At 42.8% G+C, this 25,766-nt stretch overlaps 1 pseudogene; it reads left to right on the top strand.

The window, feature by feature from the left end:
• The first annotated feature begins 4,042 nt into the window (after window positions 1–4,042).
• Window positions 4,043–25,766, top strand: part of LOC123387823 — a 40,899-nt pseudogene continuing 19,175 nt past the window's right edge.

Below are 25,766 nucleotides of genomic sequence, written 5' to 3'. Positions count from 1 at the left end.
TCACCTGTGTGTGAAATCAAATGCGTGGTCCCAAAGAGGAAACAATGGTGAAACAAGTATTTGTGTGCTCCGCGCATCCAGCATTGTCTGACATATGGTAGGCTCAAAAGATAGGTTAGTGGAGTAGTTCAATAAGTACTTGAGTGAATGATAAATGAAAAGCAAACACAAACTGTCATAACTTAGCCAATCTCCACTGTCTGCAAGATGGCCCTAAGGATGGACAGGCCTTGGGGCTGGTCTTTTCCCATTGGGACCCAACTTTCCTGAGCCTTTCCAATTGCTTCTGATTTAGTCTCATCTCTCACTCTCAGCTCAAACTTCCAGAAAGCTAAGCTTATTAAATCACTAAACATAATACTTGGAAAAACAGCAACAGGATTCATGGATTCCCTGGGGGTAGGGGTAGGGGGATGAACGATTCTGTTATTTATTTTTATCATATTTTTATTGAGGGTCTACCATGTGCTTTGTGCTGTTAGAGGATCTGTGAATTCAACAATGTTCTCACCCTTGTGGATCTTACATTAATGTAGGGCCAGAGACTAGATAGAAGGGAGTATAATAAACTATAAACTTGTGATGATGATTAAGACAAAGCAAGGTAGGAAACTTGAGAAACAGGGAGGGACTAGCACTTTTGACGTCTCTCAGAGGAGAGGACTTTGAAGCAGAAACTTGTTTTGTCACACCTGCAGCTTCTAAGAACATCAGTGTCAAGGGAGACGTGATGGGCTCAGGCGACTGGTTGGATCTGATGAGTGGAAGCGAAGGACCCTTCGGAAAGCGTTGTCTTTCTCTTTCCCAATGTCTCAGCTCTGAAGAGTATGTCCTGGTTCACGGGATCCAGTTTACGTAACTTTGTTTGGAATTTTTATTAACCAACAAACAACGTCCCGGTCTATCCGAGCCATTAGGCAATGAATTTTTAAATCGAAGGAGCTTCAGAGGCCAGTTTTACATCACTGCTTTAATTTCTTGTTTGTCAAATTGTATAGATTTCCAATGCTGCAAAAAGGGAGGGCAATTGGACAAGGAACACAGGGATGCCTGTAATTCCCTCTAGGCCTTTCGATGAAGGTTTTGCAGCGACACGTAATAAACGGCTTTCCTTTTCCTACACAATAGAGGGTGTGGGAATTTGAGGCTCTAAGTACTGTTGCCCTCTTCTCTGTCCTCTGGCGCCCCCACCATACCCCTGTCTATTTCAGATACTCCTCTGGAAGGCAGCAATGTCTAAGGTGAAAAGCATTTTATGCATCAGACAAAAAAAAAAAATGCAATTTAAAATACTCTGGACTTCTTTCAGAAGCAGGAGACCCTTGAATGAATCTAGACTTGTCTCTGTGTTTTTATTGCCAAATTATTCATTAAGGTAAATGAAGGAATCCAATAAATGTATGTTATCTCTTTTATCACCTGCATTTTGAAATTAAATGTGCAAAAGTGCTTACAGTAGATGTTAGAACTCCTTCCTGAGGAAGTCACGTGATCACCTCTACCTCCCACAAATGCTCCTTTTTATAACCAAGAGCCATTTGTTTGCTCTTACCAGCAAATAGCACACTCCATCCTCCAAATGGCCACCTGCTCAAGACTAGCGTTTAATAAGGACTAAAAAGCTTTAGTAGCCAGTGATAATACAAAGGTCTTCATGAGGCTGATGGAATTGGATGGTCTCAAGAAACCATCAGAGTGTCAGTTTCTTAAGTGGATCAGACTGGATCGAAGGCTGTATTGCAGGCTCTTTCTATTCTGGAGAGATCTAAATCATTACAATACCTTCCATGATAAAGTTTTCTATATAGATCCTTGAAAGGAAATAAAGCACTTATTAACCACAATGTACCAGCCATCAGTCAAAATCCTCCCGCAGCCATTCATGGCCCAAGATGCACTTTATAGGATGCTGGAGAGTCTCTTCTCTCCCAGATGTCAGTGGCAGGTTCTGGGAGGAGATGTCTGAAAGTCGCCTGAGATGGAAGGGATGTGCTCTTCACTTTCATGGCTCATCCTTTGGAATTTTTCTTTCAGGCGGAAGAAAATGTGTTTGAGGCATGGCCCCCAACCAGTCTGTGTTGGGGCTGCCCACAGGAGGGGCACCTGCTTGAGCAGAAATGACGGGGTGGGAACACAGGTCTTCTTGCCATCTATTCCACTAGTGGTCCTCGGATTTTATTGTATATCAGAATCACTGGGAGGCCCCACCTCCAGAGTTCTGGTTCAGTGGGTCTCAGAGACCAACGGCAGGATAGGGGGTGTGGGGAGAGGTGAGAATTTTCATGTCTAACAGATTTCCAGGAGATGCTGAAGCTGCTGGTCTGGGACAACACTTGGAGACTCACACCCCGAAAGCGTCCTTTCAGAACTCCTCAGGAGGAGGCTGGTGGCTAGCTGGGAATAGGACCTTGGCATCTGCTTCTCTACCACCTTGGGTACCATTTTTTCTGATTCTTATTCTGCGCTGGCTGGTTTCTCCCCGTCTGCAGTCCTCGGCAGTCATTGCCATCCCCAGGCTTGGGTTCCCCCAGCCCCTGCTGAATCCCTCTCCTTCTCTTTTCCGTCTCATCACCTTCCTCCCATTCTCTGAAGCTCCTACCATATCCCACTCTCCACAAAGACTGCCAGACCAGCTCATACCCTCATTTTTCTCTCCTTCTCTTTAGTTCTTCTGGGGCTTGCGCCCTGCAAGTCTCACGTGTTTTCAGACGGATTCGTGGGTTTTTCACTCGTCAGCTAGATTGTAAGCTGCGGGCAGACAGGGCTTGTAAGTCACAGTGGTATTCTCCGTATCGAGTGTTTACCACGTGGGAGACATTGCACCAAGCAGTTTCCTCATATTAACCCACCCACTAGGTACCCCTTTTGCAAGTGAGGAAAACTGAAGAATAGAGAGAGTGAACAACTCATCTAAAGTAACCCCCACAGGTAGTACTTCCTGGGGCCAGGATGAAAGCCCTGGCCGCCTCAAGACCCAGTTTGTTCTGAGGGGCCTTTGGCACCTCCTGAAAAATCACTCAGCAGAGCACCAGGCCTCCCAGCACCATGAGCTTTCTGTAAGTACAACCAAGGTCCCGGGGGTGAGGGAGTGGGGTATGGGGAGGAAGAGCTGACTCCCAGGTGTCACTGAGAGAGCTGAGCAGACACACAGCCTGACTTCTCTTGTGATCATTTTACCTCAGCCAAGGCCTTTTGCATTATCCTGAGCACACACAGGTGAGGGTCACAGACTGGGCATGCAGAGTGGCTTTCCAGAGTCGATTTTCTTTGCACCGTATTATTCACCATCTAGCATCCTTTTCTTGAATGGTGGCCCATATTTCAATGGGTGGGACAGACTTATGAGGGCATCCCATGCTCACTAAACAATCTCTATGCTGTAAGATTCACCACTCATTTGGCCTCTTCCTACCCCTGGGACTTTGCACAGCAGGGCATGCAGTATATACCAATGGCCAGATGTGAAAGATCTGATGAAGAAGATGAAGATGAAATATTGCACCAAGATAACATATTTATGACCATTTTCATAATACTACCTTTAAAAAAATTAAACCAATAATGTTAATACAAAGTATAAATAATTCCTATGAAAATAATTTGCTTTGAAAACTGTACAGTATGGCAGTTATTGTCTTGCTATTCTTTTGGTCCAAAGCAGATCTTTTATTTTCTTTTGGCAGATCTCTTAATTTCCCTTAAAGGAACATGTTATCAGTGCACTGCAAGGCTTGAGTATGTGGATAAGGTTCCTCTTTTAGTGTAAGAAGCCCTAACATTTGTAGTTCAGAGAATGACACACAAGATTCATTACATATCAAATTTCTGAATATACTATGTGGTCATGCTTGTCAATATACTAATTTTTCCTCATACCTAAATCAGACTTTTCCCCTCTTAAGCCCTGAAGGATATTCTTCCATGGACTCCTGTTTTCTACTATTTAAAAGGGAAAATAATCTCACAGGTAGAGAGCACTACACTGAAAACCCCAGAGAACCATTTCAATCCGCATCCCTTTGCTGTCCCTGGGAGCAGCCACATGCCAATGCCAGCAAGTAGGCGGTGCTGCCGATGGGGACGGTCGGCCGGGCAGACTGTGCTCAGCTCACCCGGCCAGGCGCATGGACGCCAGGGTAAGGGACAGTGGAGTCGCTGTGTAAGTGACATTAGGAAGATGACAGAAGATGGCGCCCCTCAGGGAGAATGGGAGTGAAGGAGGAGGCAGCTGGCCCCAATCCTGGCTGTGGCTATCCAGACTAGGGTAGAAGGTACTGAGGTGAGTAGAAGTTCTTCTTTCTCAAAAGTGGAATGAGAGACGTGCTGCCAATGCCAGGCCCTGGGAACCAAGGCTCCAGTCTGAGAGCTGGCTTGTGGGCAAAGCTGTTGCCTGTAGGACCATGTTTCTGGTCTTACTACATAGAATGTCATTAACAATATTTTAGCCTAGCCTGCCACCATACACACACACACACACACACGCACACGCACGGATGGTACTTTCTCAATCACCTGTGCTAATGTGTGAGAGGGATAAGGAAAACAAGTACTTGCCCCCACACTTCCTTTTCTTTCATGCTCTCCCTGTCAGCTCCACACTATTTTACCAGAGCTTCCAGCAAGTCATCACCTTGCGGAGATACCCAAACTGGTTTCTCTGGACTTCTAACTTCTCAGGGCTTTTTTCTGTGTTGGCAGGCGATGCAGGAACCTAGAAAGTTTTGGAAACCCCTGCACCAAAGGGATTGCAGATTTCTCTCTGGTGGTTTCCCAGAGGCTGGGTCCATAACTGGGCCTCTCCTCTTAACCAAAGCATCAGGCTTCCTCTAGAAACACCACAGTCTTTGGTGCATAACACATTTTGTTTCTGGTCAATTAGCTGTTCTTTCCCCCTCCTCCCAGGCTCGTCTTAGAAAAGCAGGTTAGCTCTAACTGTGATGATCATGAGGCGAAAAGTGCGTAGGTGTGAATGCGTGTGTAAATTTAGCAGCGTTGCCACTTTCCTCCAAAGCTCTTTCTTCCTACTGAAATCAAGAGGAGAAAGTTTGTTAATTTCTTGGTTGAAACTGTTTCTGTCATTTTACTGTGTACTTAGGCTCCTGAGAGCAAATGTGTAGCTTTTTAGCGAATTGTATCAGCTTTTAGAACTGCAGATTTCAGAAAGCTGCTCCAGATCAAGCTTCTAAACAAAGTGTCAGTGAGATCGATGCTGCTATATCTGGCTGCAGCGTCAGATCCCAGGTGCCTGAGTGAGTTTTGAGCAAGAAATTATTTAATAGGAAAAAAAAGTCTTCGTTCTTACCCAATTCCCTGAATATCAAATGCTTTTGCTAGAATTCTCTTGTCGTTGGTATAAAGAGTCATTTATCAATTGCTCTTCACTTTTGTTTTGATTTTACTTCCTATTTATATATGGGTGGGGGTAGCTGGATGGTCCTTTTTTATTTTTAAGAAATAGATTCTTTCTTTTTAAAGATTTATTTATTTGACACAGAGAGAGAGATCATAAGTAGGCAGAGAGGCAGGCAGAACGAAGGGGGAAGCAGGCTCCCCACTGAGCAGAGAGACCAATGCGGGGCTCAATCCCAGGACCCTGAGATCATGACCTGAGTCCAAGGCAGAGACTTCACCCACTCAATCACCCAGGTGCCCCTGGGTGGTCTCTTGACAACTCGGCTTCGTTGTAATATCTATGCCCTCACCCACAATTCACCTCCATGTCTCAGAGGAAAACCGGGAACCTCATTCCTCAGGAGTTCTTTCTCTATGTTCTTCTGGTTTAGATCTGGCCAGTGAAGGCACCCCCCCACCCCGCCCCCATGAGATGACCAAGGCAGTAAGGATGGAGAAGCCAGTTTTCTTTGGCGCCAGGTACAGGCAGACAGGCAGTCACTGGGGTCTTTGGCAGCTGGGGTGCGTGGTGGGGTGGGGGTGCTGTCCTGAGAAACAGCTTAATCACTTTGGCAGCCCAGCCCAGATTTCCCTGGAGATTCCTGCACTTCCAGACGTTCCCGGAGCCTGTGTCTACCCCTTACCTACCCAGCCCCTCTAACGGTGTACAAGCCTTACTTCCCCTCCCATGTCTTGGTGGAAAACCTACCACAGCTTCCGTTTTCCAGATTGAACCCGGACTGATACAGGGGCAAGGGGTTCATTGGGTCATGCAGCTCTTTTCTTATAATGCAAACAGGGAGGAATTCTAGTATTTCTTGAATGCACATAGCTTAAATTTCCATGTCTTAAATACTGGGAACACATGTCAAAGATAAAATCCTCACCTTTAAGTAGTTCCAGATAAAATAGAGATACAATGATGGCCATGAATACATGAAAGTGTGTGTGTCAGCACAGTAACCTAAAGTGTGTGCCTGGGGAAGACTAGATCAGGGACTCTGTTGGAAGCTTGGAAATTATGTGAGTTTGTCTTTCTTCCCAAAATCTTCTGCCAGAAATCCTCAGCGGCTATCCTTCCCAGACAAGTGCTGTCCTCCCTGACTGCATTCCTGAGCGGCTCTGACAGTGTCCTGCCAGGGGCAGTGCTGGCACTGTCACCATGTGCCTGGGGCACAGGGGGAGGGAGACGTGTGAACACAGAAATGCAGTGTTTAATATTCTACGACTTCCTGCACATTCACGGGGGACTCCTGGGAAGAATTGGAGGATGACAATAATGACCATGAATAGTTTCATAAAAGGGGCATCTGTCAGAAAGATTTGAGCTTCAGGAGACAGAAGACGCTGGCCCAAACTACAAGGAATGAAATGTATGCACAGAGGTGGTGATGCACCTGCCCAAGTTCCTCCCACCTGCTCTGCTGTCTTTAGCACCCATTCTATTTTCAGGATCTCTTCCTGATGGAAGCAAGATGGCCGCCGCCTTCCCAAGTGAGACATCCAGAAACAAAACACCATTGAGTGGCAAATGCGAGCATGGCTTCTGGTGTTTGTTTTCTTAGAAACAAGGACAACTTTCCCAAAGTCCCCTCAACACACCAACCCTCTTACATGTCCCACTGGCCAGAAATGGGTCACAAGCCAACTCCAAAATCTGTCACTGGAGAGAGAACAGTATCAGACAAACTGGCTTAGTTCAGTCAGGATTGAACTCTGGACCTGGGAATTGGTCTCCACCTTTGTGTCACACTGGAGTGAGCTAGCCTGATGCTGGAGATTTGGAAAGTAAGAAATGAGAAAACATACGTTGGCTTTTCTAGAAATGGGTTAACTACTTAATGTAAAAAGAAGCCGGGAGGAACCCTAAGACTTGCCAGGAGTCTGCTGTTCATGATATTTACAGACCTTTCTGTAGGACGCACAATTTGTTTTGCGCCACCACATTCAAGTATCCTTTGATTATATTGTACGTCATATACATTTGCATTCAACTATTTCCGGAATTCCACTTTCAATTCTGATCTTAATGAAAGGAATACTTCTTTACCATGACGAAGTCACTGTCAGAAGAGCAACTCAACATGGTACTGAGGTCACAGAAACAGGAGTCCATCTTCAATAACCTCCACAAGTTGGTTTGGTCTATTTTCCACTCGTATCTCCTAATCCAGGTACCAGCTGCCAGGACGGGGACAGATGGAAGTGGGAATCTCTGGGTGGACCTGCTGGGGCTGATTCAGTCTATCACTGGAGCCTTTTTCTTGAACATTTGCGAGAAGGCTGGAGCTAGGTTTTCATCATCGCTATGGTTGGAGCAAGCTGAGCCCTTGAGTAGGAGTGTTTTAAGTTTCAAGACAGAGGGACAACCAGAAAATATTCCTATCATTAAGACTATGCATACAGAGAACTTTCCATATAAGGAGGTAATGCCAGTCCTGACAGACCTGGAGATGACCTGGTCCAGTGTTCACTGGATGGTATTAGGTGTTCTGCAAAAACAGAGGCCTCATAATTAATTGTGCTAGGGAAATGCTGGGTTAAGCAAGGTTAAACAAGATTTTTTATGTCACAGTCTCTCAGAGCTTTTGATATGGTGCCATAGGTTGGGGTTCTCTTAAAGGGGACAATATATTCAGTGTTTCCCAAACATATATTCAGTCACAGAATACAAAGAGGAATATAGTGAGACTGATGTGTGAAAATCACTTTGGAAAATGCTTCCTAGGCCCTTTATTTTACAGATAAATCAACCGAGGACCTGCTAGCTGAGAGCACTTGTCTAAAGTCACCCTATCAGCCAGATCCCTCAGGAAACCAAATCATTAGGAGGTCAAAATAAAAAATATAAAGTAATAAATTGAATGTGGGCGGAATTAAGGAAGCCAGCAGGTGTGGTACAACACCCAGGAACTAAGAGCAGCAAGAAGCCATTGCCACCCATCCCTGAAGGGGAAGGGAAGGAGTGAGGAGTGGGGTATCGGGGTCCAGGTAAGAGCTGGAGCCCCAGCAGAGGGGCTGCCTGTCAAAACTGCCACATGGCAGGAACGAGGAGGATCAACTTCGATTTCGTCCTGTCCTCCCTTTGGCCAACCCTGGCTGGAAGCTAGAGGGCGAGGAGCCTTGATGCCTCCTGTAGAAGTCAGGCTTCAGGCACAGAACCGAGCCGAGGAGAGCCAATGGTATATCCGTGTGACAAGTGAGGAATAAGCAGCACAAACACACAGCTGGGTTTTTTGTCTTTTTCATTTTTTAAAATGTTTACCTCAGGTGTTGTAAACTTATCTGAGTTTACTTAATACAATTTAATACAAGATGATGGGTCAATTATATCTCAATAGAAGTGGGAAAAACTCAATGCATGTAATACCAAACAAAGACAAAACTGAAAATGGAAAGCAGTGGTTCCCAAACTGTGTCCTGGGCCCTCTTAGTTCCACAAGGCCCAGTTAGAATAATCCTGATGTTCATTACCTTTTTACTTTCATTCTCTCACAAGTGAATAGTGAGGTTTCCCAGAGGCTTCCTGACCAGCGCTGATGTCATTGTTCTGATAGCTAATGGAATATGTGCTTGTGGAGTCTTAGGTTTTAAACTCACTCCATTTTAATTTCAATCCCAGTAGATGATAAATATGACCCATGTTAAAAAAAAAAAAAAATCTCTTTGAGGTCTTCAGTAATTTTGGATGAAAGAGGTTCCGAAAATGAAATGTCAGAACGGCCAGTGTGGAGGTAGTGAAGGGACCAGATGTGCACAGGTCCTTGATATCCTCACTTTAACCACTAAATCTGCTCTCAGGTTCTCTGGTGGCAAAGCCTGTAGGAAATGAAGCTTACACAGAAGTCACCTCTAGAACCTGGGGTATGACTCAGGTACATTTTCCAGCAACAAAGAACAAGAAGATTTTGCATGTAGCCCATGTACAAAGGTGTATCTATTTAAATAGTGATAGGAGGGATACTAGGTGATAAAAACAACAAAATATTTTTATTACAAGGGTGGTGTATTAGTTTTCTGCTACTGCATAACAAATTACCTCATTCTTAGGAGCCTAAAACAACACCCACTTATTATCTCATACCTTCTATGAGTCAGGAATCTGGGCATGACCTAACTAGGTTTCCTGCTCAGGACCACACAAGGCTAAAATCAGTGTCAGGGGGGCTGTATTCTCATCTGGCGGCTCATTTAGGAAAGGATGTGCTTCTAAGCTTCCTCAGGCTGTTGGAAGAATCATTTCCTTGTGACAGAATTCGTGGCAGCTTGCCTCCTGAAAGCAGGCAATGGTGAGATGCTACTTTAAGTCTTTAACTTGAGGGAGGGCCCAGAGACTCTTTTAAAGGGCTCACTTACTTAGGCCAGGCCCACCCAAGATAAATTCCCTTTTGTTTAACTTTATAATCAACTGATAAAACTGTTGTTAACTCCACTGGCATGAAAATAAAAAATAAAAACAAAAACAGATAAAATATAAAATCAACTGATTAACAACATTAATTATATCTGTAAAATCCCTTCACCTTTGCCACATAAAATGATCACAGGAGTGATATCCCATACTTTTGCCACATTCTATTGGGTAGAAGCAGATCACAGGTTCCGCCTACACTCGAGGGGAGGGAGTTAAGGGCATGACTCAGGGGTGGTTACCCTATAGTGTGTCTGCCACGGGTGGGAACGGATTCAACCATAATTAAAAGCGTCTTAAAACAGATACCTGGGAGTTAGTTCAGGGCATGACAGAACTGCTGAGCAGAGACCTTGGAGAGAGTACCTTTTCCAGCAAGATCCCACATATGTGAACAGACTCTGAAGCAAAACACTGGGATAAAAATTCAAACTCACTTCCCTGGGCAAATGAGAATAGTAGCAAAGATGATGTAAAAGACCATGACTCAGAATCAAAACTGCACCAGCATCCTACAGTTCTGCTACTCTAGTCTAATCATCATTGGCTAATACAAACCATTCTAGGAAAGCAAACTAGAATCAAGAACCATTATCCTGAAGGGTGAAGGGATGTACATGGGTTTTTTAACCCCTAATACACATCTTCAAATTTTTTTAGACTGTATTTTGGTAGTTTCCCAAACTCTTCCTGAAAACTGTTGAGAGAAAAGCTAACAGGACTTTTAAAGGAATAGCCTACAGCTGGGATGAACTATTGAAGGAATTTTCTAGAAATAGACTAGCCTGGGCCTGGGGATAAAAAAGACATATGGATGAGGCCACCTTTAAGGCCATGATACAGAAACAAAACCTGTAGAATTAAGGGGAGCTAGTCCATCAAGAAAGGGGAGCCCACCATTTGTGAAGCTGTAACTGCTAGAGGCTCCCCACGCTCTGTACGCTGTCTGCTCAAAAGTCTGGACTGAGGGGCGCCTGGGTGTAGGTTAAAGCCTCTGCCTTCAGCTCAGGTTATGACCCCAGGGTCCTGGGATCCAGCCCTACATCGGACTCTCTGCTCTGCGGGGAGCCTGTTTCTTCCTCTCTCTCTCTGCCTGCCTCTCTGCCTACTTGTGATCTCTGTCTGTCAAATAAATAAATAAAATCTTAAAAAAAAAAAATCTTGACTGAAAAGGGTGATGCAGATAAAGATAGAACCCCCTGAAAGGGTCAAAATCCTAAATCTTGGTAGCTGTCTAGTTACTAGTTACCTATTAACCTGTCTAATTATCTAGTTACTCACTAGGGCCCTCTGAGATATGAGGCAGGCCTGGCCCCAGATGGGGAAGGGGGGAGAAGAGAGTATAGGGAACCCCTCCAAAGGGAGGCAGAGGCCCTCAGCAGCAGACTTTACTGACTTCAAATGTTTTCCACAGTGGTTGCTCATTTTTGTTCTAAATAATTTGCTGATGGCAAAGTGGATATTTTCCCAACAATGTTCAGGAAATAGAAAACACAAAATTCTGTCTCATTTTCATTATATCCTGTAATTTAAGTCAGTCTGGATGTATCTGTATTCTTCTCCTTGTCCACTTTTTCTGGTATGGCTTAAATGTAATCAAGCAAAACCAATATACAAGTACTTACCAAATTTTAACAGAGCCATTTATTAATAAACTCAGTGAAAAGATAAACCCTGGCAAAGATTTTTAAGCCTGAATTCCATTAATTACAATAGTCATTATTTGGAATTTGAATTCAGAGGCACATTACCATGATGTCTTGAAAGGAATTTACATTAATTGCTTGGCTATATTTAATATCAACAAAATGTATAAAATGCAGTAATAAGTGGGGACTATAGTACAATTCTGTAAAAGAATAAACCAAAACTTAAGAGTACAACAAAACAAAAGAATAAATAGGATGTTTTCCTGGCATTTCTCTACAGGGTTGAAGATAATCTGTTAATCTCTTTCTCAGTTCCACACACTTTTATTTCCCTCCATGCCTATCAAAAATTTCTAAAACTACTCTAAGATTGGTTATCTTAATGATTTTTGCGCTCTCTCCATTTAAATGCGTTTTTTTTTTTTTTCAAAACAGCAGCTATGGGGCTCATCAAGGTAGGTGAATTGGTTATAATAAGGCAGGTCCAGTAATTAAATTATTGTCCTGCCACCCCTAGAGCTGCGATTTGAAAGGATGAAAGCTTAATTTTTCCACCAACAACGTCGGTTTCATCCAAGCTGTTCTCCAGAGAGCCATATGCATTTAAAAATTACAAGTTTAGATTAATCAGAAGAAAATGGAGTTTAAGCCCCTCAACTAAGTAACATGGATGGATCTGAAATTTAGGGAGCATCTTCACATAGAAAACAAAGTCCACTGAAAACAGATCTAGAAATCATCAGGTACACAGAGCGGTATAGATATAAAATCCCCACTGTGTGGGTGTAAAGCAGAAATGTCTCTAATAAATTAGAGTAAATAGCAGCTGAACTGTCCCCGCCGTGGCTTATCTGTTCAACCTACCAAGGAAAGAAAGTTAGCATTAATTGGTACCCTCAACGCTCTCTCAAAGGAACAGGCACTTAGAGCAATTAAGTCAGATGTGGAAAAACAGCTCTGCATTGAAAGCTGACAGCAGGACTCGGGCACAATATACATAATGAGTGGCTGAGGATTTTAATGGATGGAGGCTTGGAGACTAATGGACAATTAATGTAAAACAGATGACTTCCCTCGGAGATGACAGTCTTTTGAAAGGCGCTTCACCTGCTGCTCAAACAAATGCTGCTAAAATGAAATGATAAAAGGAACATGGTCTTATTTAGCTGGGCTGGAGCGAGTCTGTGTGTCCCTGCTTTGTCCTTGAATATTCTCGAAAACCAGGTCAGGAACATACCAGTTCCTGCAGCTGGCGGTTCCAGCCACCCAGCCACCCCCTGCCCCCAACTGGCTCCCCCACCTCCTCCCACACGACGCCCTGGGTGGTCCGAGATTGCGGGGCTCTGTTTTCCACAGACCTGCCCTGGGGGAAAACGACAGGGCACGTAACACTAACAGCCTCGCTTTTAAAATGACAACAAACCACCCCAGCTCCAGAATTGCAGCAAAGACCTGCTGAAGCATCTTAGAAATTTTAAATCGTGGTTTCCTCTTAGCTAAGCCATTTTAATTGTGCTTACTGAAGTCAGAGAGTCAGGGACCTTCAAGTTTGAGCTTTAAAACCACAGCCGGCATCCTCCTGAGAAGGGGTCGGGCACCAAAAGCATATACTTAAGTCAATCGTTTGGAAAAGAGAAATCCATTTCCTATAGAAATAATGCTGCAATGATATTTAAATTTCCATGTGATCCCCTGTGAAGTCTATTTAACTTGGAATGAGGCTTAACACACATCACCTGAGCCTTGGGTTGCAGGGAGGAGAAAGTGGGTGTTTTTCCTTTTTTTTTTTTTTTTTTTAAGAGGGAAATGGAATTGGGCTGAGCTATAATTTTGAGATACAAGCTAATCCTTGACAATTTTCTATCTTCAAACATTCTTCCCCTGCATTCAGCCCTCAGGAAATCAGTGCCTTTATGTAACAGAAGCCACTAGGCACTCCACCCCAATCCCCACTCCAAATGCACCTATTGTAGGACCTATTCCCTCTAATTTTTCTTCCATTTGCTCAGAACAGTACCTTCCACCAGAAGTTAGAGGTGAGCAACCTGTGTGGGCTCATTTACACCCCGGCATGGTGGCCCGAACACTAAGATGTCTTTGCCTCTTACAAATAAAACAAATTGCTTCTAATACTACTTGTATCACTAATTGGCAGAATCTCTGTGAGAAAGGTCCAGTGAAAATTTCAGGCAGATGAGCCATTCCATTTCTAAGTAATTTTAAAGTATCTACACGTGCAGGAGAAAGGTGCAAGATACTTGTTATGATGGTGGAAATTAGAAACCACACGAAAGTTAACAGGAAAATGCCTCACAGGGCGTTCCATTACACACGAATGGTGTGTGTCCACCAGAAAATGAGACAAAGTCACCCTCTGTTCACAGCCTGCCTGACTTCGGCCGCCAGGTGTTGCGCAAGAGGTGCACTGGGGTGCGAAGCCCCGCCCTCGCCTCCCAAGTGAAAGGAGCTGTAGCGGGACCGAACTTCCTTTGAAGCCTCAAATACTTAATACATGTGGATTATTTTTTGCACAAGCCAGAAGTCCGTTTCGCGGATGTGGCATTTTCTCGAAGTTACAGAGGCAAGAAATATCTGTTTTCTCCAATCAAATTCTATCTGACTGCCATCCCCTACGCCACGGAATTGGCAAGAAATTCAGTTGTGCTCTCTCCTCCCAGGATTTACGTAAAACTCTGGGAGGCTTATTTGGGACCAGAAAATAAGTGAGTATCTCTGTGTCACCCATGCTTCGGATTGTCACTGTCCAAGGTCCATCTGAGTGGGCTCTGGGCCAAGCAGCTTTCCCTCAAGCCCCATCCTGAGCTCAGCCCTGCCCTGGGGCACGGGTAAGTCAAGAAGTACAGGACCTACAGCCCTCCAGATTTTCCCTGGGCATTGGAAATGTCCCTTCCCTTAGTTGCAAGGGCTTCCCATGTTCTCTCAGCAGACACATTTGCTCATCCCTCCTCACACAAATACACACTCCACAGCAGGTCTCGATAAGCTCAGTCAGGCTTCTGAAAGTGAAGGGAGCATTCCAGGCTGCCAGGAAGAAAAGTTAACCTCAACACAGTCGTTCTCACATGTGCGGTCCTGGCCTGCCCCGGAACAACTGAAGGTACCCCTATGGTTTGAAATGCCAATCCCTGGACCTTGCCCCAGACTTGCTGCATTAGAAACCGTGGGAGCAGAGCCCAGCAGGCCATGTTGTAAGCACTGTGAGGCCTTAAAGCAATGTGGGCTGTCTGCTTAGACCCCCCACCACCACCACCACCAACAATCACCAAGAGCAAAAGGGCTTCAAGTCCTGCCTACCTCCTTTAGGTGGGGGAGCAAAGAGGAGAGGTAAAAACAAAAGAGCTCTCATTCTTTCTCATGCTTCTACAACAATAAAATAGCAAAATAAATACCCTAATGATCTCTCGTCTTTTATAAGGCACTGTGTAAAGTACAGTCTGGATTTATAAAGGAAGAGGAAAGCTGAGAACTCATCACATCCTCACCTCTCCAACAAATCCTCACCCCCACCTTCCAGGTTTAAAAATTCAGGAGGCTTTATCCTGAAAAAAGAAGCATGCTGAGAAATAAAGGTCAAGTGTTCAGACTAGGCTGTTCCACATCACCATGGAATGTAGAAACGTGTGAACACCCTCAGAATTTCAATAGGCTCTCCTTTTGCAAGGATTTTTATGCTAACCAAGGTGGAACCAGCATCTAACTTCCTTGTGGTAAAGAACTCCCTACCCTCCCCCAATATATTATGCCAGATAATGATAATTTCTATTGCATCATCTTATTTCAACTTTGTTATAAGGTTGGATTCATGCAAAAATGGAGAGTCATGCTCATTCTTAAGCCCAATTAAATCGCCATTTCCTGATTCATCCTCCTGCTGCCCCAGATATTCCAATATATTTCAGACCTGAAATTTTCTGAACTGCTTCTTTTCCTAGTCATTTTAAGATCCTAGTATTAAAACATAATTACATGACTGAAAATACTTTTTGAAGCCTGCTCAGTGAGACTTTTTTTTAATAGTGAGGTTTCCGAATTTCATGCCTCAGAGGACGATTTTCTGAGCTGTGTATAACTCGAGAGCATCTCTCTGAGCCCATTAGTCACCTTACAAAATTACATGAACTCCTTCAGGCCTCCCGGGGTAGCAACGATTTAGCAACAAATGAATGGATTATGCTTTATACAGTCAAATTTTAAAACCGCTTATATTAACAACCAAGATTGTTGAGGTTTTTTTTTTTTGTTTTTTTTTTTGTTTTTGGCTTCTGAGATTACAGTCACGGCTTTTACTATCAAATACAAGATTCACTTTTTATAGAATCAAAAAGATATTAAAAGCCAAATGGAGAATTGGTCTCTAAGTTTTACTTGAGGAAATCCAGGCCAGAGATCAATTCAGACCTTGATCAAGGTCACACAGCCCGCTTTCCGTGCAGCAGGAATTGGACGCACGCTTTCCTCCAACTGCCAATCCTCATTTCAGCCAATTCTTAATTTTCCACTAACGGAAAAGCCAGCCCATTACCTTCCAGCACACGACTGCCACCTCGTGGTTATAATGGTCATTGCTGCTTATGCTTAGATTCCAAAGCCGGGAAGGAAACAAAATAAGAATTAATTCATCTTTAAAATTTATCGAGAACCTACTGCTCTGTTACGCGCTTTATTTACGTTATCTTAGTTAATCGTTGTAATATTATGAACTAGGCATTTTTATCCATGAAGAAACGAGACTCAGTTGAAGAAATTTACCCAAGTTCAAGAGTCTTTGTCCCAGGAGTTGCATGGCATTGGTTCAGGGAGAGCCCGTAAGACCCACGTACGTTTTCCGGGAACAGGTAAGGGAGAGGCACCTGCAGTTTTCCATTCACACGGATTTGTAGTAAGAACAGTGTGCAGGTGCCTGGGTGGCTCGGTAGGTTAAGCACCTGCCTTGGGCTCCAGTCATGATCCCAGGGTCCTGAGAGGCCTCTGTCTGGCTCCCTGCTCGCTGCGGTGTCTGCTTCTCCCTCCCTCTGTCCCCCTCCAGCTCGTGCTCTCTCTCTCATTCACTCTCTCAAATAAATAATAAAAAGAGAAAAAAAAAAAACAAACCAGCGTGAAACCTGCAACTGCCCGTGTTCTGCAAAGTGGAGCTGAGAATCAAGTCACCACAGCACAGGAAAACCTAAGAGATAAGGAGAAACTGAACCCAGTGACCCCCTGTGCCCCCAGTTCCAGCTGTGTTTGAAACTAGCTCTACTCCAGGCTCTCTAAGGATTAAGTCAGCGTGAGGTGGGGGTTTTGGTATCCTGGGCTGAGAAGTCCCTCTCCTTCTTCCTCAGTTTCTTCTCTTTTCCTACTTCCAACTGTCAACAAATCAATATTAGTGTTATCCCTAAGTTTGTAAGGCATGGGTCCGTTTTCCAGTACTTATCATTCTGTTCTCACAGGTACAGTACTTCCATGAAAACGTAATTTGGAAATATTGAAGCGTAATTTTTGGATGAAATTTTCACATAAATTTTAAAGTACAAAATGCCTCGGAAATCTTTTCTTTTTCATCCTAAATACCAGCTTCTCAAGAGCAGCAAGGAAGTCTACGATCTAAAGTAATTAGTTCTTTCATTAAAGCAGAAGCTGAATAGAGCTTTGGGGCTGGTGAGGGAGTCTCACCATCTGTGCAAGATTCCTGTGTCATTATGGTTTAAAGGAATGTCAGAGTTTTTGTCAAACAACACAGAGTCCCTTGAGAAGATCACTCATTTAAAGTAAGGTCATTCCTAGAAATCAATTTTTTAAATGTTTTTAAGTGTTGTTAATTTATTCTTGGATGATAGAGATTAACTCCTTTAATTATCATCTCATCTCTTAAAATTACATATCTCACTCTTAATTATATAATTTCTTTATTAATGTTCAGGTAATAAATGTACTACATGCAATTTTCTAAACCAGAGAACTTCTTGGGAGGTGAATCATTACAATTTCAGTGGTAAAGTAAATAACTTGATCCCAAAAGGCAAAACCATCTTTATAATTTGCTTTTCCAATGTTACTATCAACTTTTGGAGGCTGTTTGCTGATTAGTTTGAGGGTTGGTGGTCTGGCTGATGGCTGCTCTAGGCAAGGTTCAAATGCTTACCACAGAATATCCGATGAAAATGTTTTGGCTGCAGCAAAGGGAAGTTTTGGTTTTTTGCTTTTTACTATTTGAGGCCCCTGTATCAATGGGAGGAAAACATTTTGCAAGTAATATACGGAGCTATGAATAAACACTGGAGCTAAGTGCTACTTTCTTTTCTGAGTCATTTTAGTGATGTTTTAAAACTCTTTTTAAAATTGTAGACCAAGGGGCATCTGGGTGGCTCGGCTGGTTAAGCGTCAGACTCTTGATTTCGGCTCAGGTCATGATCTCAGGGTTGTGGGATGGAGGTCCATGTCAGGCTCCTGGCTCAGTGGGGAGTCTGCTTGAGATTCTCTCTCTCTCTCTCTCTCTCTCTCTCTCTGCTTGTCCCTCCCTCAACTCTCCCAAATAAATCTTTTAAAAAATAAAAATAATGAATAAAATAAAAATGGTGACCAAGATATCTCCAGATTGCTGGCTCCTCCCCTCCCCACACCTTCCCTGGTTTTCACACTCGAGTTTCAGGAACAATTAGAAGAGAAGGTCAGGTAGGGATCAATCTATCATCACCACCACCCACTCCCACCCTCTGCTGCTGTTCAAGGAGATCATCTTTACTCTGAGCTCTTTTTTTATGTACTGGGATTCCTTGATTTTTTTCACTCATTGAACCATTGTCTCTTGAAAACCCAACTAATCTTTCAAGCATGATGTTAAGGTATTGTGATCTTCCCTGAAGAAAGTCAAACTACCCTACTTTTATGTTCTAGTGGAGAACAGACAATGACAAATATACAGGAGACTAGAAAAAGTAATACCAGTAGAATGGAGTACTGTGAAAAGAAGAGAGTGGTAGTATACTAGAGGGCTGCCAAAGGGGTCAGGCATCCTTAGAAAACAGGCTGAGGAAATGCCTCACTGAGAAAGGGATATTCGAGTGTTGTATTTGAGCCACCAGAAGGTTGTAAGCAGGGGTAGGTGGGTGGCTCAGTCTGCCTTCAGCCGGGATCATGATGTCAGGATCCTGAGATCAAGCCCTGCATCAGGCTGCCTGCTTCTCCCTCTTCCTCTGCCCCTCCTCCTGCTTGTGTTTTTTGTCTGTCAGATAAGATCTATATCATCTCTAGATATATACACATATCTATAGATATGTTTTTAAAGAAGGTTGTAAACAGGTTTGATATGATCCAATTTTTTAAAAATTGTGTTTGAGTGTTTGGTGAGAGGAGACCAGGGAGAGTAACATGAGGGTCCGTGGGAGGCAAGTGGGATCAGCCCGGCAAGCAACCATCTGGCTACGATTTAGATAGTAGAACACTGGCCATTAAGATAACAGAGAAATAGGGGTGCCTGGGTGGCTCAGTGGGTTAAAGCCTCTGCCTTTGGCTCAGGTCATGATCCCAGGGTCCTGGGATCGAGCCCCGAATCAGGCTCTCTGCTCAGCAGGGAGCCTGCTTCCCTCTCTCTCTGCCTGCCTCTCAGCCTACTTGTGATCTCTGCCTGTCAAATAAATAAATAAAATCTTAAAAAAAAAAAGATAACAGAGAAATGGACACACTGGGCATATTTTGGAGGCTGACAGAACTTGCTGTTGGTTTGCATAGGATAGAGGAAGTAGAGAAAACAAGAAGGACTCCCACTTTTTCTGGTTTTGAGCAGTTGGATGAGAGGTGAGGCTCTTCACTAGGATAGGAAAGACAAGAGAAACAAATGGGGCTTGAGAATGTAGGAATAAATTTTTGTTTTGGGTAGTTCTGATTTAAAACGCCTCTTAGATATTTAAGCTGAGATGCAAAGTAAGCAGTTTTATAGAGAGTCAGAAGCTCAAAGGAGGCGGCCCTAGAGATCTAATTTTGAGAGTCAAAGAGCTAAAGCACTGGGGTGAAAGAGTGCCAGGAGGGGACCCAAGACCATGTTCTAAGCACTCAAGCGATTAAAATTTGATCAGAAGGGGAAAGAGCAAGATGAAAAGAAAACCTGGAAAAGGCAATGGATTTTTGCAAAACAAGCAAACTCCCACATTCCCCAAAAGACTAAAGAAATCTGGGGCATTGGGTGGCTGAGTGGGTTAAGCCTCTGCCTTCAGCTCAGGTCATGATCTCAAGGTCCTGGGATCAAGCCCTGAATAAGGCTCTCTGCTCAGCAGGGAGTCTGCTTCTCCCTCTTTTTCTGCCTCCCTCTCTGCCTACTTGTGATCTCTCTCCATGTCACATAAATAAAACCCTAAAAAACAAACAAACAAACAAACAAAAAAAAACCTGAAGCAATTACAATGGATATTCCCAGGATTAAGCCTCAGGAGTCCTTCAAATTTCCTTTGGGCAGAAGCAAGAAATCTTGGCCAGTGAGTCAAGAAGAAAACTAGGAAAATTCAATGAATTCTGCTGCTTTAAAAAAGCCCCAAAGTACTCTAACAGGTAATTTAGAGTGAGTAATCCCATTCCCTAAATGCTTTACTCTGGGGGACAATGCTGTAATCTTGGGAGCCACAGTCACAGATATATTTTTTAAGATTTTAGTTATTTGAGAGAGAGTGAGCATGAGCAGGGGGAGGGACAAAGGGAGAGGGAAAAGCAGACTCCCTGCTGAGCAGGGACCACAATGCAGGGCTGTGGGGCTCATTCCCAGGACCCTGAGATCATGACCTGCGTCCAAAGCAGATGCTTAACTGACTGAACCACCCGGGTGCCCCATGACTCTGTGTATATTCACACGGCTATTGTTCCCAAAGTTGCCCCAATACCCGGGTGCCTAGATCAGAAGATGTCAGTTCGGCTACTCTTCCAAGCTGACTCCTCTGCCATGCCAAACAAGGATTTCTATACTGAGCACATACCCATTCAGAAGACCCTATGGTGAGTTCCCCTTCAAGAGTGCCTCTCAAATTTCCTGGCAAATAAGCTCAGTCAGCACCATTGGCCATCCATAAGATAAAATTTAATAATGTTGGACCACAGCAAGGAAAGAATGGGACTTCGCTCTTTTGTTCCCAGGAAGTTCTTTGGACCAAAAAAATTTACAAATATGCAAAACTTCACCAGACATCACATTACATCTCATAAAGGGGTCTCATAAAGGGAAGACTTGGTGAAGCCACACAGGATTTTACTGCACCCTTTCCTTAGGTCAGAGGGAACCTTCTTTCTTAGAAGAGTCGATCCTCAATATTTGCAGATTTTCTATTTGTGAATTGCGTACTCAATAAAAATCTACTTGTAACCCCAAAACCAGCATTCCTAGGGATTTCATTATCCTTCATGGACATGCATACAGCAGTAAAACAAAACAAAAAATTGAGTTGCCCTATGCACACATTTTCTGTTGAGGTCAACTCTGTCTTCTTGTTTCCACTCTTTTACTGTGAGCAAATATTCTTTGTGTGGTCTGTTACTGCCACATTTTCCGCATTTTGTTATTTGTTGGTGAGTTCCCTTTTTGTTGGTGGTTTAAAGGCCCCCGAGGAATATTGCTCAAGTTCTCTATAGTGTACCTAACCACAAGAAGACTGATGTGTCTTACAGAGAAACTATGTGTGTTGGACAAATTTCATTCAGGCACCAATTAAAGTGCTGTCTTCCATGAGCTGAATGTTAATGTATCAACAGTATATATTAAATATGTTGTCTTTAAATAGAAACACATAAAAAGAAAGCTGTGTATCGATCAGTTAACAAGATGTTGTGACTAGAGGCTCTTGGGAACCTAACCCTGAATTAGCCTCAGAAGCAGTGTTTCAGGATTCACTAACTCAGTGTTCATGGGGACTTTATTGGACCTAAGTATCATGAATCATGAACATCAACCGTATTTTCATTATCAACGGGACACCAGTCAATTGACTTTCCTAAAGGAAGACACCTACATCCAGGGGACCAAGATGTCCATCTAATGTGCACAGAAAAGTGCCTGGTAAGTTTTAAGTGGCAGAGGCTTTCCTTTTAAAAAGGCAAAAAACAAAACAAGAACAAAAAAAACAAAACAAACATTTCAAACATTGTTTAACCAGTCCCCCACCCACATTCCTCCCTCAGTAAATACATATACACATACATATACATATAAATGTGTGTGTATATATAAGCCAATATAGATGTGTGTATGGGGAGATGAAAAAAAACTAAACACCAATTCTAGACTAAAATTGATATTAATGAAAGCATATGGAGTAAATCCTGGCAGAGGATACAAATTTTAGTGAAATATGCTCAAACAAGAAAATTGCACAGATACAAAGATGGTTATTTTGATACTACATGTTATTAAGAATTAGAATCAAACATAACCCAGATATTAAGAAATTACTTCACTCTTACCTCGCACAATTATGTGAAATATTTTTCTCAGCAGGAGAAAGAAAAGCTTATATTTTCTATTTCTCCTTTGGAAATATCAGTGGGTGATTATTAAATAATGATCCAAACACATGGTAAATTCTTAAGTAACTTCATAGCTGTGTTTTAGAAAAATACTTAACATGGGATGATACTGATCTACAATGAATCTTCAGAATTGTACACATAGCATGATCACAAGTTTCTAAAAATTATATAAATGCTACAAATACAGTGAGAAGAAAATACTACAATATTTGAAGTTGTAAACTTCAGCTATGATATTAAAGGTAGGCCTTCTTTTCTCTGTACTCTTCTGTATATCCTATGCTTTCTATAATAAGGATATTATTACCTTACATAATAAAAACTATTATCACTTGTGATTTCTATACCACTGCTTTTATTGTTCAAACCTAAAAATTATTCACTTTTGCCTTTATATTAAAAAGCTACAGGGCGCCTGGGTGGCTCAGTGGTTTAAGCCGCTGCCTTCGGCTCAGGTCATGATCTCAGGGTCCTGGGATCGAGTCCCGCATTGGGCTCTCTGCTCAGCCGGGAGCCTGCTTCCCTCTCTCTATGCCTGCCTCTCCATCTACTTGTGATTTCTCTCTGTCAAATAAATAAATAAAATCTTTTTAAAAAATGTTAAAAAAAAAAAAGCTACATTTTTATCATTTACATCTCAAATAATTAACATTTCTTTAAACTTTCCAAAACCTGAGCGAAGTGCAACAAGTTCTAGTCAGGTCTTCACTCTCCCAATAATGAATGGCAACGTGAACAAGCCCGTGCAGATATTACAAAGGCTCTTTGGGGTTTGGAAATGTGATGCAATTTTCATGCAGAAAATACATCTTTCCGATGCTGAATGTCAAATGAGGCGGTCTTCCTGGGGTAGGTACCTTCCCTCCAGCAGGCAGAGGGAAGAGGCTGTGAGGTTTCCAAGTGACAGAGGAATGCTGGGAATAACTTGCAAAGTAGATAACCTTCTTAGCATATACCAGAAATCATGTTATAAATTGAAAGGAATGAAAAATAAGTATCTTTAGAGAAAATGGTCTTAGACCCACTGGCAGGAAGACAGATACAAGCACCCAGTTACATAATATCTCGATCCCCAGAGCACACTCAGCAGCAAACTGCCTTCAGCAGTTGTCTGACTGATGTAAATAGGCTGAACAATGTTCTTTTTAATGGTGCATATTTTGGCATCTGTTCGGAACTCAGAGTCAAGCCTTATGTAGAGCATTACAAAGAAGTCATTGTGAAGATTGGGCTCTTTTTTATATTAATCATTAAATCCATGAATTTCTAATGGATATTTAGAAACTATATACTTCAAGATGCTCTGGGTTCATTCTGAAACACTTAAAATAGGCATGGGCTAGTTTCCTCTTGCTCTTTATTTGTAAAAACTCATTGAACAGTTGTAAACCCATCAGTTCTTGGCCATTGACTTCTATTTCTCTGCTACTGTTTTTTCCTATATGTGCTATTTTTGTCCTCTTAGATGATCTGTTTGGGTTGTGCTTGTTTACCCCTTCAGGGCTGGTTGAGCCTGAGGGACATCCTGGAGAAAATTCTGACTCAACAAGCCTCTCGTACTCTGGGGTTACAGAGGATGACTGGTTACCCACACAGACTTTGAGGACAGATAGAATGTGAAACTTTGAGGTGCTACTTGGCAGTACCCAGCCCCAACCTGAAATGAGATCTTAAGGCCAGAGAACATAGAAACTGTCACACAGCTTCAGGCTGTGACCAGAGACCTATCCCTGACATGGCTCTATCTTCCACAGTCTCAGGTTTTCTCTCAGATCCAGAATCAAGGGTAAAAGAACAGGTATCACTGAACTGGATCAATTCTTTCCCCTCATATTCAAGTTCTAGCTCTTTGGGAAAAGGCGATTCTCTTCTAGAGCTCTCTCCACGAGTGTAAAGTCCTAGAAATAAGTCTCTCAGTTGGAAGTGTCTGTGCTGACCCTGTGGGATCAATCGGTTGGGTGATAAACATCAGCCTGTGTCCTGATTTTGTATCCAGCCTCGGGCTGCCCAATAGTCTGGAGCTAAGGTGAGTGATTTCCCTGGAGAACTCAGAGTACTAGTACTTAAAATCTCAGCTAGGCAGAAGACAATTGCTCCATAAGGCACTACATGTGCTAAATGTTCAGATTCCCTTGGAAAAACTTTTTCTAAGCTTATATAAATGACCACGTGGACCTAAGTTTCTTCTAAGTTCAAGGATGACGTCAGAAGTTTTTTTTCTTTTTGCTTTTAAATTGTGTGATGTTTTATTTGTTCCTGATGTTACGGAACCTGGACTGGATCCTGACAGAAGAACCAAGCAGCACTTGGAGACTTTCAAGGATCAGAGGTTCATGTAACACCAGGGGGCTCAGAGGAGACGTTTCTCCAAGGATCTGAGCCCCACCCCTTTAGCATAAGCAGGGAAGGTCATTTGTACCCTTCTACTTCCACATAGTTAGTACTTATCCCACATGTGGGAAACGAGGTAAGGAAAGAAGAACCTGGAAGGGCTTTGAGACAGTGATTGGAATTCCCTTGATTTGGTCGGCCATCTTAGGGTACAGTTTCTCCCTTATCACTGACATTTGATTATGAGTTGTTAGAGTTACCCTAAAGAAAATCTGTTTAGATTTCAAATACTAGTACTATGATGCCACTTGCTTCATTAACTTTTGGGCACTTGAATGCCACAGCAAAACAGATGGAGACCACCAGCTCTACCCCAATGACATGTAGTCTCTGCTGAGGTGATAAGCAATGCCTGTTTATATTAGAAGAGTCATCGATCATGCAGGTCCCAGAAACGCTGAAAAGGGGAAAAGGCATGGTTTCTTTAGAAGGAATGAAGTAATGGTTGAAAAGATGGCTCAGGGAAAGAAATTATTTTAAGACGTGAAGTTACTGCAGAGTTTTGCTGAATGCCAGGAGCTTCGGAACTGGCAAACCATTTTTACTTCTGTGTAAGACACCCTCTGGGAGAAAAAAGACATTTTGTTGGGAAGCTGCAGGACAGTTTGATTAACTTTCTTTTCTAGGACAAAGGCTACCATTTAACGCAAAATCCTCAGGAGCCTACTCCAAATTGAGCGACTCAGGCAGTGATATTTATTCCATTTGAATTCCATTTGAGTGTATTGATTCCTTCATCTGGGAAATAAACAATCAAGAAGGAAGCAGGGGCAGTTGTGGAAGCAGTAACCCTAGTCCTCCAGGTCTTCGATGTAAACCTTCGCTGCCATTCACAAATGCTTCTAGGCTGTTTCTTAGGTAAAAAATTACTTCTCTTCTAACTCCTTTTTCTGCCTTTCATTAAGCTACAGCAGCCTAGTGGCTAACAATAAAGAAAATTGTACTAAACAATTGGAAAAAATTTTCCCAGGGGACTAGCTAAATGAAAATATGTTGGGTTTTCTAATCAGCATGAGCTGAGAATGGTGTTCTTATTATCTGCGCGGTGGTCTTTTGGACCATGCAGACCTGGAATGCCAGCACTTACTGGGAACCCCGAGCTGTAGGGAAGACAGCTGTGATTAATGATTCACAGCACCCCAGGTACACGGAACAAGAAGTTCACTTGCATTTCCGTTTACAAAACAAAATATATCTGGTGATAAATAATGCTTTCAACCTTGATTTTTTTTTCCAACTAATCCGATTCATTAATCAAACTAAGCCATTATTCTAAACCCCAAGGCTTAATATGCTACAAAAAAGTTTCCACGCATAGTGAGGGAGGATTGATTTGTGGTTGGGGTGGGAAAAAAGAGTAGTCATTTCTTTCCTTTGTTTCTCCAAAGTTCACTATTTAAAACACATATAACATGTATTGT

The sequence above is a fragment of the Mustela putorius genome, unplaced genomic scaffold (genome assembly GCF_011764305.1).
Source record: "Mustela putorius furo isolate JIRA1106 unplaced genomic scaffold, ASM1176430v1.1 tig00003863_pilon_pilon_pilon, whole genome shotgun sequence".
In the NCBI taxonomy this organism is placed as follows: domain Eukaryota; kingdom Metazoa; phylum Chordata; class Mammalia; order Carnivora; family Mustelidae; genus Mustela; species Mustela putorius.
The sequence above is the reverse complement of the archived record's forward strand: the minus strand, read 5'-3'. Positions and strand labels throughout refer to the sequence as shown.